Source organism: Vicugna pacos, chromosome 9, assembly GCF_048564905.1.
Source record: "Vicugna pacos chromosome 9, VicPac4, whole genome shotgun sequence".
NCBI classification, from domain to species: Eukaryota; Metazoa; Chordata; class Mammalia; order Artiodactyla; family Camelidae; genus Vicugna; species Vicugna pacos.
The window spans coordinates 49,686,113-49,699,207 of record NC_132995.1 but is presented as its reverse complement, the minus strand read 5'-3'; the positions used below and the strand labels follow the sequence as shown (position 1 = coordinate 49,699,207).

The following is a 13,095-nucleotide window of genomic DNA, read 5'->3' as shown; positions in this document are numbered from 1 at the left end:
GCCAGGAGAAGAGAGCTGCTGCTAAACAAAACACAAAATCTTCCCCTCTCAGCTCACCCTGTGCATGCCAGCACTCAGAAACAACCCACACCAAACAGACCCGTGCATGTTTGTGTGTAGCAAACACCGGTTTAGGGAGAGTGACACAGATTTCCAAAATGCCAAAGGCATTTTTTAAAAAAGAGGGGAAAAGATGAAGTACAAAAGCTCTGTCATTTGCATTTGACACTTAACTTCTTTTCCACCTGCCCATGAAACAGCCTCCCTGGGCTCTTTTCCACTTGAAGTGTCCACTAAGATCGTCTTAGGGACACAGACTCAGCCTGATCGCTGTAAACACTCAGCCCCGCTGGAATCCAGAGAGCCTCGGGTCTAGAAATTTCAGCTCACCTGATCTTGCCTCACACTTTCTTCTTCTGATTATTTGTTCTGCTTGTGCGACTGCAACAAACCTAGGAATGTCATAAAAGTGAGCTTGCCAGGAGGAAACAGGGTTCTTGGATCAAAGGATTCACACTCTGCTCATGAAATGATTCATTCAGTCAGCTGCTCAACATTTATCCAATACCTCTGATGCTCCATGCTGGTGAATGGATACAAAAATGGGCCACTTACCCCTTCCGCAATGTGATTTATGATATGATATGTTATGATGTGATATGAAATGATATACAATGCTATGCTATATTATATAATGTTATACTGTATTATATGATACTATGCTCTACCACCTTACATTACAGGATAGTGTGTATTATTTGTCCATTTGATACATGATATGATATGTTACAATATGATATGATATATACAATGCTATGCTATATTATATGATACCATACTGTATTATGTAACAGTATAATGTATTATATACTACTCTCTACCACCTTATGTTACAGTATAGTGTATATTATTTATCTGTTTAATATATGATATGATATGTGTTATGATGTGATATGAAATGATATACAATGCTATGCTATATTATATAATGTTACACTGTATTATATGATACTACACTCTACCACCTAACATTACAGTATAGTTCATATTATTTGTCCATTTGATATATATGATATGATATACAGTGCTATGCTATATTATATAATACTATACTATATTATGTAATACTAAACTATATTATATGATACTACACTCTACCACCTTACATTACAGTATAGTGCATATTATTTGTCTGTTTCTTGTCTGTCTCCCTCTTACAATAGAAAATACAAGAAAATGATTAAGAGCATGAACTTTGTAGCCATGCCTGGATTCATACCTTGGACCAGCCCAGCTGAGTGACCTTGGAAAATCTCCCGAACGTCTCTGAACTTTAACTTCCTTCTCAGTCAGAGGGCAATCACAGCAGCACGTATCTCCGAGGGCTGTTGGGAACAGCCAGTGATTAAGACCGAGGACAAGGCCTGGATGAGTAACAGGTATGTTTTCATCGTTAGAAATGTTCTTATTTGCTGGGGGAGTCTCACACTGGGATGGACAGCTCCTCTGTCACATACAGAGGTTTCTCCAGGTCCCTGCCCACCTCATGTCTGAGTGTAAGCCTGAATCAGTCAGCGTATTCATCCCTTTGCCACTGGGATCGGAACAGGGGTGGGCGGATAACCAGGCAAATGACCCAGACGGATTTGACCCAGCCATGACTTTGATTTGCCCAACTGAGGACTCAGACCCACTTCCATGGGACCTACTCCATGGGGATTGACAGCTGGCACTGCTCCAACCCTCGTGTTCCCACCAGGAGCCTTGGCCCAGAGCCCACGCAGTAGACAGCAAACACAACAGGTGGACGGAAGCCAGCTCGGATGGAACGGTGTGACTCCTGCCCCAGCCAGACCTGCAGCAGCTCTGTCCCTGTACCTTTCAGTCACGTGGGCCTGTCAGTCTTCTTTTTGCTTAAGTCAGTTTAGGTCAAAGTTGTTCCATCCATAACTGAAAGAGGGCTAATTGGCACCCCCATGACATGCTGAGGACGGGGACGTGCAGAACATGTGAAGAACTCAGAGGTCACACTTTGACAGGCAGGTCACCTTTGCCTGGTCACATGCTCCCAAAGTTCCAGAAGGCTCTGGAACCGAGGTCAAGATACACCGGTGGGGATCCATGAATAAAAGGCAGGAGTCAGGGAGGGCTTCTGGAAGCAGTTCACGACTGAGCCCTCTTAAATGCTTGTTAGATGCCAGTCCCCTTGCTCAGAGCTGCCCAGACCACCCTGCGCTGAAGCCGCACCTCGAGGAATGAGCGTGACTTGGGCGTGTGGAAATGGGGGTAGGCTGGCATTCCTCTTTGAAGATTACAAAAGAGCACCGTGTGCCTCAAAGCCCTGGGGCGGCAGCTGTGACTCAAGGCTGGAACACGGCCCACTTCGGTGGTAGCAGCCAGCGTGGCAGCCAGTCGGCACACCTTGGTCCACCCAGGGACCTGATCGTGGCCCTCTGCTCATCCCAAATTCCATCCCAGCAAGATGGACTGATTTCCATCTTGGTCCCAGGGTCCGCACATCTCCACCACTGTTCCACCCTGTTCCAGCTGGGGAAGACGCAGGCTCATTAGCGAACAAGATAAGCCTCCTGGTGACTGAGGGGCGGGCCAGCTGGACCAGTGAGAGGTGAGTGCAGAACTATCTTGTTGCAACACAGCGTCCAGACACCCTGCCCCTCTCGCAGGCCTGTTTTCTGGGACACTGGGCAGGACAGCCTGTGTGCCTAAGAATGTCAGAAAACAAGGCAAGGAAACAGAGCATTTGTGTAGTCATTTTCATTTGAATAAACATGTACTTAGCACCTACTGTGTGCCAGGCACTGCAATAGGCCAAAGAGATGGAGAGGTGAGAGGAGTGGTCCTGGCTTCCAGACGCTCCTAGGGCAGGTGGGGGCCCGTATGGCACAGTGAGGACTCTAAGGCAGTGAACTCAGAGGCCCGGCACCCCCCACCTTGGGGGCTGGAGAACACGAGAACTGAGGTGAAGCTTTAAGAGGAAACCAAGACCTGAAGAGTCACACTGAGCCAGCAGACAAGACAGAGGGGACACGGGGAGGGCTGGGGTTCCAGGGGGACAAAGTAATACAAAGACTCAAGAGAAAGGAAAAGAAGGAGGAACTATGCCAGGTTCAGGGGTCACGACAGCTTTAAGGCAGGAGGGAAAAGACAGAAGGGAAAATGTTTCCTGAGACCCTAGTCCACACTCGGCCCCATAGAGGAAAACGGAACATCAGCACAGCCCTTCGCAAAGCTAATCAGTTCTCACCAGGACTCACCAGGGGGTGGCTGACCTGTGCCAAGCACTGAGTGCACATGCTCACCACAATTCCAAGACCCTCTCCACGTCTGACCCCGGGGGAGACTGGGGCCAAGAGACAGGGTCTTCTGGCTCGCCTGGGTGTCACTCCTGGGACAGAGCAGGAATCACACCCCATGCTGGCCTGGCAGCAGAGTGCAGCACGTCCTGGCTGGTATCCTCCCCCAATGACCCTTCGCTGCTCTGCCACCAAAGGCTCTAAACATCGTTCCCCTAAAACCACAGCATCTTCTGGCCTGGCAATGCAGGAAGGTTTGCCCCCCAACCCCCGTTCTGCCCCCACCACGCTGGCTCTGTTGTTTCGACTCCACAGATGGTCTGACTTTGTCATTACGACCCATCAGTGTTCACCAGCATCCCAGCATGCCAGCTCTGTGTGTGTGTGTATGGGTGTCTGGTCCACGATTACCTACCCACCCTCTGTTCAACCTCAAAGGGCTGAGGACTTTCCCTCCATACAATCTGGATTTCTTTTTTTTTTTTTAACCTCCTCTGCAATCCAGTCCATTTTCAGTTTGAATGCTGAGCTGGAGAAGACAGGAAAGCTTTGCTGAGGTCGGAGGGTGAATCAGCGGGCTGTCTCCAGTCTGGTCTCCGTCCCCAACCTGCCAGCACCTGCGTCTCTCAGCAGCTCTTCTCGGAGCCTGGAGTCCACAGTCAGTGACGCTCTTCTGAAGAATCCCCGTCGTTCCTCCAAAGCTCCGATGCTCTGGGTCAAGTTTCCAGACAGGACACAGACCAAGGACAGCAGATCCTAAACACTCACTGCTTTCGTTCCCAGCTCTCTCTGCTGGGAGGCAGGACAGGCACCCCAAAGGGCAGGTTCTGCAAAAGCCCGCACACTGAGATCCTTTGAAGGGAGACCGGGGGGAACCAGCTGCAGCTCAAGAGTGGGCGCTGGCAACTCTGAACTCTTCTGTTCCAGAAAATACCCAGTTGGAGCCTCCAGGCTTCAAAATTGGCATCAGGAAATGGCAGGGAAAGCGGGGATCTAAACAAGAGAAAAACCAGGGAGGAAGGAACAGATCACTAAGAAGCTTTTATACAGAGAGCCCTTCTGCTTTGTTTTTCTAGGTTACATCTATTTTTTATTAGTCTCTGAGGCCCCAGCTTTGGACAACTACTATGTATTTCAACAAGGCAAAGGTTTATAAAGAGCAGGGCAGGTGAGACTTCAGACAGTTATCTAAAGGATCTGCCATCTTCAACAGAGAGCTCTGTCTATACCATGAAAAAGTCAGGGTAGTTTAGAATTGACTAGAAGGGTGAGTGTAGGACATCCAGATGGGGTAATTTTAAACTAAATTACCAAATAGGCCAGTTCTGGGTGGGTTTTTTTTTCAGCTTTATTGGGATGTAATTGACAAATATAAATTGTATATATTTCAGGTGTACAGTGTAATGTTTTGGTATACATATACATTGTGAAATGATTACCACAGTCAAGCTAGTTAAAATACCCATTACCTCACACAGTTACTATCGTGTGTGTGTGTGTGTGTGTGTGTGTGTGTGTATGTGTGTGAAGAACACTTAACATGTGCCCTCTTAGCAAATTACACGATACAACATACAGCGCAGCACTGGTGACCGTAGTCTCCAGGACTTATTCATCTTGCATAACCAAAACTTTGTCTCCTTTGACCATCTCTCCATTTTCCCCTGTCCTTTGATCCCCCCCAAACCACCATCCTAATCTCTGATTCTGTGAGTGTGACGTTTTAAGATTCCACATAAGGTGAGATCATTCAGTATGTGTCTTTCTGTGTCAGGTTTATCTCCCTCAGCATAGTGCCCTCCAGATTCACCCAGGTGGTCACAAGTGGCAGGGGGCCCTTCCTTTTCAGGGCTGAAGAATGTTTTATTGGATGTGGGTACCACATCTTCTTTATCCATTCACCTGTGGGTGGGGACTTGGGTTGTTCTCGTTTCGTGGCTATTAGAAATAAGGCTGCAATGAATATGGGAGTCCAGATATCTCTTTGAGAGACTGATTTCATTTCCTTTGGACGTAGACCCATAAGTGAAATTGCCAGATCATATGGTAGTTGTGTTTTTAACTTTTTGAGAAACCCCCCATACTGTTTTCCGTAGTAGCAGTACCAATTTATATTCTCACCAACAGTGTCCAAGGGTTCCCTTTTTTAGCCACATCTTTGCCAACCCTCATTTAGCTTTTGTCTTTTTGATGATAGCCATTCTAACAGGTGTGCGATGACATCTCACCGTGGTTTTGATTTGCACCTCCCTGTGGCTTTGGTGATGTTTTAGGCCCATTTAATTGAAAATGTCCACTAGGGGACTTGAGTAATCCAGGGAGTCATTCCGTGTAATGATTGGGAGTTGGGAGAGGCAGTCCCTACCGGGGTGCCCCGGGGCTTGGCCTCTCGCAATGTTGACATTGACAACTCAGGGTGACAACAGGAAGTGGAGGCGTGCACCAGCCATTCGTGGAGCTCCCCGGGGCCTCTCCTGGTGGAGGACCCTTCACAGGCACCATTTCTAACCCTGACAATCTCCCCTTTTGCAGGTTAGGGCCCTGCTTCAGAGAGGTTAAGTCATAGAAAAAGCCCACCAATTTCATCTGCAGCTGGCACAAGCCTGGGAGGAAAATTTGAACTAGTCGATGGCACGTTCTAGGTCTGAAGAGATTTAGACAAGCAGGGAACAGGCTGAATCTACTGAAGTGAAGCCTGTGAGGGACGGTTGTGTGTTTCTGTGCTTGGGTCCAAAAACATAAGGTCACACGCAGAGGATGGGGGAAACGTGAGAAGAAAAGGCCCAGGGCCACGCATGATGAGTCACCGGTGTTATGTGTCTGCCAGCGAGGCTCGTGAAATTACGGTCGGCGTGAGGAGCAGACAGATGTGGTTCAGGGAGGCGGAGGGCGGTGCTCACTCTGTGATGAGAGGCTCATACCTGGGGAGCCGGGTGCAGCACCTGAACCCTCAGAGAGGGCAGCAACCAGGAGGCAGGGGCACTTGAAATTCCAGTATGTGTGGAAATGCTACAGGCACTGTGTCTAGCAGTGAAAAGGAAAAGCAGGAAGAAGACGCCACGTTGGTTGTCTTCCATTCCCCAGAGACCCTGAGGGACGTAAGGACTCATTATACATGGCATTTTGAGTGTGTAAAGTCAGGACTCATGTATAGAAGAAAGGCATACGACTTGATCCTAGACAGACCAAGAAATAAAAATCTTTCCTGACAAATCTCAGGACTGTGGGAAGACAGACGGACAGGGTGGAAGGTAAAATAGGGAGGTAGTGAGCACCCTGTCGCTAGCATTAATCAAGTATATGCTGTCAGGGACTTTTGTGGGTGATAGGTACTTTGGTTTCCGTGGACCCCTTCTTCCATAAAAAACTTAATTATGTTTATGACTGTATAATGACATATCTAACCCATGCTGAATGATAGTCATTTCTTTAACTCTGACTTTAGTCTGAGTTTAGTCTCATGGGCCCTACTGCCGTGCCTAGTAAAATCAGCCCTGCATGCTGTCTGTTCACGTGCCAGCATGTTGCAAAGAAGATTCTGACCGTATACTGGTTGGAAGCAGAGTGTTAAAGTCAGATTTCTAAACTTCCCCCAGTCTAAGATCCTCTGAAGTGAGTTCTGCTAAAGGATAGAGGAGTGCCCCAAACTGCCTTGGGAGATTGTTAGGGTGGATGTGTTGCTGGGAGCAAAAGTCAAAGAAGTGTGTTCCTGCCACAATTCCATTCCATAAAAAATGTACACACAGACCCCGATTATTATGCATGGTAACACCTGAGATTACAATTAGGGGATGGAGGTGGGGAAGAGGAATCGTGGTTCTTTTGTTTGATAGCCTCCTATTTCTGTCTTGTTCAAATGTTTATATTCAACAAACAGCATGAATCCTTGTTATAAAATTACTAGCTCAAAATACTGGCAAAAGGTGTATAAAACTGACTTTAACTTTTATGGGGTGAGGAGGGTGGTTTAGCCCAGTTCTCTGTTCTTTGTCCAACCAGGAATGCTATCACGATAGGTGATGCCGTGTGGGTATCACCCGGCATGTTTGGTGTTTTCAGTGAGCAGAACAACACGTGAGAAAGCTCAGGAAAGCCCATTATGCAACCAAGAATGGAGATATAAAACAGGGCCACGAGGGATCCCTTCTCCCAGGCCCAGCCAAACAAATTCACAAACACACAGATTCAGAAATTGTCTGCATCGACCTAGTCCTCCGGTCATCACACAAGGATTTAAGTCTGATCTGTTTTTCCATCTCCCAGGTCGAACGGCTGCTCAGTGCCTCTGGAACAGGACCTCAGCATCACCCCACACCCAGGGGGAGGAAGGAGAGTGACCAAAACTACAGAGCCAGCACCACCACCAGCCTGTCCTTGGAGCCATCCTGCAGGGAAGACCCAGTCTGAGCAAACACTGTCCCAATATCAGGTCCGTTTTTTTTTATTTCTGCTTTTACTTTTTTTTTTATCGGTTCTGATTTCCTCACAGTAAATCTTTGAAGGGTTGAGTGGTTTCAAGACACATTCCCTTCTCCGTGTAGCTGTGAATACGATCAAAAAAGACAACACTGAAATAGTGAATTGCCAGCGGTTCCTAATTGAAGGAAAAGAAGAATCTAGGAAGAGGGCTATGTCCTGAAAAAAGGAAAGAAGGGAAAAAAAAAAAAAGACTAGCATGGAAATCTGTTGATCTGGAATGGCCAGAGTAGGGGAAGAGACCTCAGCGTTTTAGATTCCTATCTATTGCCTAAACCCCAGAGAAGGCCTTCCATTCAAATGTTCGTGTATGCACAAAGCGATTTATTAAACACCTCCTTTCTGCCAGGCCACACTGGATGTCTTTGTCGGGTGAGGAGAGGGAGGAGAGCTGGAGTAAACTTTGGGAGGCCGTCCCAGGAATTCTCACTTGAGAAAACATCTGGGTTTTTCACATCTCTTGTGCAAAACAAACAAGTATTTTATTAAATGATGTGCGTTGTGTTCGAAGGTAGAACTCTTTGGGAGCCTGATGTGTGTGCGTGCACACACACACACACACACACACAAACGAAACAAACATGAAATCATCAAGACCCCACACTCTGGCAATGAGATGCTCTTGCTATCATGGTCCTTCACAGAAGCACAGATGATAGCTTACAGGGTTTTTTTTTTTTTTTTTCAGAATCCACTTTCCACATCAAGATCACCCAGTAAGCAATCTAAATAGTGAGTAAAGAGACCAGAGCTTTCTTCTGCCCCTTTCCCTCTCCTCCACCCCCAGGCATACCCACCCCCCATCAAAAGGATACCTTCCCCGAGAAAGGAACCTCCCAAACTCATTTGTTCATATTTCACTTTCTCCGCCTGATTACTCCCCTCCCCTTATAGCCTGGCTTCCCTGAAACCAAATGTGAGTCGTTCTCCAACTGCACCGGAAAATCAGAATTTATTGTACATATGTTTGTGTTCCACTTAATAAAAAAACCTATATTTTAAGATAAACTTTGTTAGTAATTCATGAGGTAAGTGACTATTTATGCTAATCAGGCAGAAATATATTCTCAAGCATAATGCATTACATAAATTTGAATGCAAAATGTTCAATTATGAAGTAAATACAGGTAATGCAAATAATAAATTACCTCTAATAAAAATTATAAAAGATGTGTCTTCAAAGAGAGAGCGGCTTTAACTTACAACTGTGAACTGCTTAAAGAGAAAAGAATTAATAAATGCTGATTTACTCTGATGATTATTTAGCACATAATTCACCTATTCACAACGACTCCTAGTAATCAGGCTGTTGTCTCATTCTCCAATATGAGGCAAGACTGTTTCCTCAGCAATTTTACCCTTATCAGATTATCTCGTCTGATTCTATTAATTTTCTTCCATGAATCTGCTAACAGTGATTTGTGATTTACTTGCCCTGCTAACTAAAGACTGTTGAAAGGATTTCTCTGACACGATGGCTGGAAACATCGTTCAGTTACTCTGAACAACTCTTTTCTCAAATCGATTCGGTTGGGTTCATAGTGAAATTCAGTGGACCCTGGTTAGTTCTGCACCATAAAATCAGCTCCTGGATAAACAAAGAGTTCAGACACTCCACCTGATGCATCTTGTTCTTTCCAGATTATATATGTCTGATTCCAACATGATATACCTGAGTTGCTGAAACTCACAATCAGGAAAACAGTGTGATTTTTAGCTTTTAATCATTGTAATTTGGACATAAACAGAGTTTTTAGAAAATTTTTTTTGCATGAAGTTATGTATGTACTGACATGAGACTGTAATTGTGTTTTTGATATTACAGTTTCACAATCTTCTACGGGATCCGACCCATGCCCTCCCCTCTCCCGCCAAATTCTTCTCTAAATAGTCACTGCTTTCAGAAACTTTAATGCTACTGGTTTGAACTGGTCAGTAATGACAAATGCATGGTTTCTAAATTACTCTATATTGTTCTACAGAGATTACTGGAGTATATATAGCAAGAGGATATTAAGCAGTAAGAAAACACAGTTCGTATTGTATTTGGATTAGATTGGCTTGCATAGAAGTGAAACAAACAATGTAAGCAACGAAATCTAAAGAAATGTGGCCTGCTGTAATTGCAGAGGCTCAAAAACCTGAATAGTACTAATTAAAATGAGGGAGCTCAATTGTTATAAGAGAAACACGCTAACAGAGAACTGTAAATGTTTAGACACCCCTGTGAATCACTAAATAATAAAGTAGAAAGGACAAAAATGAGAATTAAGTTATAAGCTTGAGAGCACCCCTGCCACACAAGAAAAAAATAATTCAGATCCTTTTTTTTTTTCCAAGAGAAAATGGGAGACTATAAAAGACTCTGCAATAAGAGAAAGAAAAATACCCTGGCTTGACTGCAGTGTACAAAAATAAACCATAAAAAATGTGCAGATAATAATACATTTAGCTGCCCAAACATGGGCATTTAATTTCTAGAAATGATACATAATTGCAATAATTAGGTACACGACCGTGAAGCTATATCTCGTGGTCTTCATCCTTAGTGAACTTTGTTTATACATGTTGTTTATTTATAAATGTAGCAGTTTCAGTGTTCCTGACTAAAACTTCTTTCATGACAGGCAGGGATCATATCTCACAGCTTTTACCAAAAATGTGATGCAAAGGATTAAAGAAAAAACAATTCTCATAAACAAACAAAAATTAATTCTTCCTAGATACACTGAAATTCGTATTTTACATGAAAAATATAAACTGCGGGCATTTGTGGCTAATGATTAAAAGAGACTTAGAAAAGTGTTGCGATAGACCAGGCTCAATGACATAATATGTTTATGTAATTTAAGCAGTAAATTTTCCTCTGGATGCATAAGCTGTAATCCCTTAACTTCATTACTAGGTAAAATACCGTTTGAGTGGAGGAAAGCAAAGGAATTCTCTGTTAGGTTGCATAAATATTGACATACTCTTCACTCTTTCTTCCCCAAACTGGTAATAGACATACCTCATTCCATCCCAACAAAATACTCCCATAAAACCAAAACTACCCTTATAAACACAGCTCCTCTGCAGTAATGATGAAAAGAAAAAGTGCTTTTCTGGAAAATACCAACACTGCTGGCCTTTTCGGGTAATGATGTGCCTACAAACCTTCTGGGGAGTCTCATTAGGGATTCCCGGGTTTGCTGAAGCCCAGGGTTGCCAGCATGAGAGAAATTAACGTAAGTCTAATCTGGTGTCTGAAGCCAATGAGTGACACCTAAGGTCTCGTTATAAATAGTAAACTATGCTGTCGGGTGGGTGAGAGCCTTCTGAAGTGCAATGTTCAAGAAGCTGGCTTAATACATGACTAAGTGTCAGAAGTCAGGTTTTCTGAGACTCACTTTTCAGATAAACAACTTTATAGCACTGCACTTAATATTACTTAATAGAGACATCTCATTTGTCACTGAATTACAAGTAACTTTAATTCTATTGATATTGCCGTAAAGCCCGTTGAAAATCCATCCTGGCACTTTTAAAGGGTTTGGGGCCCTGTTTGTTGCATGGGATCCTCTTGCAGAAGTCTCTCAGCCAGAATTACACTCAGAAGGCTTCTGTGTCCCCTGGCCTCTTTATCCACAGTTAAGGGGCATAGCAGGGAAAAAATGATTCCCGCACCTGCCAGCACTGTCTTCAGCCCCTTTCCTAACCAGGTCGGGTTCTCCCACTGCAGTCAAACTAACTTTCTGTGCCTCTTTTCTCCTCCCACCTTGGGAAAGCAGCTTCTTTTCATTTCATCAACAAAACTGGACACGGATCAATTTCAACTGACCTTTGCCGAAAGGTGGCGCTGTTGAGGTAAAAACCAACTCGGTCCAACAATAGTTTTCACTCTTCGATCGTTTTGCAGGCTTTTCTAAGTTGTTTTTTTTGGTGTTTTTTTTTTAATGCACCCTCCTAGCGTCTCCCCTCCCATAAAATAAAATAAATATGATTAACACCAAATGCATTTCATTAATCGGAGGAATCAACCGTCCAACATCCAAGCAGGCGGGCTGGTCTTCCAAACGCTGGGTCGGCTTCGCGCACTCTTGCTTTCTCCCAAATAAATCTCGGCTTCTCCGACTGGCCTATCGCTTTAAAATCTTAGAAACAGAGCTGTCGGTTTTCTTTTTTTCTTTTCTTTTTCTTTCTTTCCTTTTTTCTTCTTTGCATAAGCTTTAGAAGAATCGATCAAGAAAACTGAATAGTTAGTAATCCCTGCAACCCAGAGGGGGAGAAGCAGCCCCCCACCCCACCCCCACTCTGAGTTTCCGGGCCCATCCGAGAAGCTGCGGTTTAAAATTTAACCCTTCGAGGGAAGCTGGTGAAGGCTGGGGTGTTGTTCCCCCCACACACACCTTGTTCCTCGCCACGATCAAGTCTGAAATAATTAAGTGAAATGTAAAAGTGCAAAGGGCGCGCGGGACCCTGATAAGCAGGAGTCAGATTTCAGCAAAGGGTGGGTGAGTGTGTGTGTGTGAGAGGCAGAGAAAGAGAGAGAGACAGAGAAAGCGAGATGGCTCTGAAAGGCCAGACTCGGGCCAGGGTCGGAAGCCAGCGGGTGAGCCGGGCTGACCTGACTCTGAGCTTTCCCGGAGTTTACTCGCGTAGGCGTTTGCTCCCCCCAAGGGCACGCGATGCCAGCGGGCAGCCAACCCCCGAGCGGAATGGCCCCTGAACAACTTATTTCACCTCCTTTAAAAGAGGATGATAAAACGGGCTCTCTCCGCCGACTCCGAACTGCCCCGGCAGGCGCGCGGCTAGGAGATGTCCTGCGCGCAAATGAGACACTGCACCCCCGCGCGCGGGCACTGGGGAAAGGGACAAAGAGTTTGGACCAAGTTTGAGCTCCGAGGCACTGCCAGGCTCGGGGAAGTAAGGTCCCCGGGGCGGACAGCTTGGTGCTGAAGGTGGAGCAAGGAGAAAAAACTGCCCGTCGAATTCACGACGAGGGGTTGGGGGTCAGGCAGGGGAAGGGGAGCAGGCCATTTCCCGCCGAGTGAGTCGGGGGCGAGCTGGGGCTCCGTAAGGCAGGTTTCTCTCGCGCTCCGAAGTAAAGCAAACCGTCCTGCCGGTCCACACGGTTTCCCGCAGCCCCTCTGGAAAACAACTTCCCGTCTTGCGCCAAACTTTGCGCCAGGCTTTGCAACCTCCGGAGGACGCTGCGGCGCTGGAAGGGTTAAGCCAGCCCGTCCCAGCTGACAGTCAGCTGATTGGGCCCTGATTGACAGCTCCGAAAAGTTTCCTTGTTTCCATACTATTATGCTAATCGCGG

At 45.6% G+C, this 13,095-nt stretch overlaps 1 long non-coding RNA gene across 1 annotated transcript; it reads right to left on the bottom strand.

The window, feature by feature from the left end:
* Positions 1-398: 398 nt before the first annotated feature.
* Positions 399-13,003, bottom strand: LOC140698193 (uncharacterized). The gene is made up of 3 exons (XR_012075809.1): positions 11,611-13,003; positions 1,280-4,307; positions 399-452 (listed from the first exon to the last, which is right to left on the bottom strand). It is a non-coding gene; the product is annotated as an uncharacterized lncRNA (long non-coding RNA).
* Between the last annotated feature and the right edge of the window lie 92 nt (positions 13,004-13,095).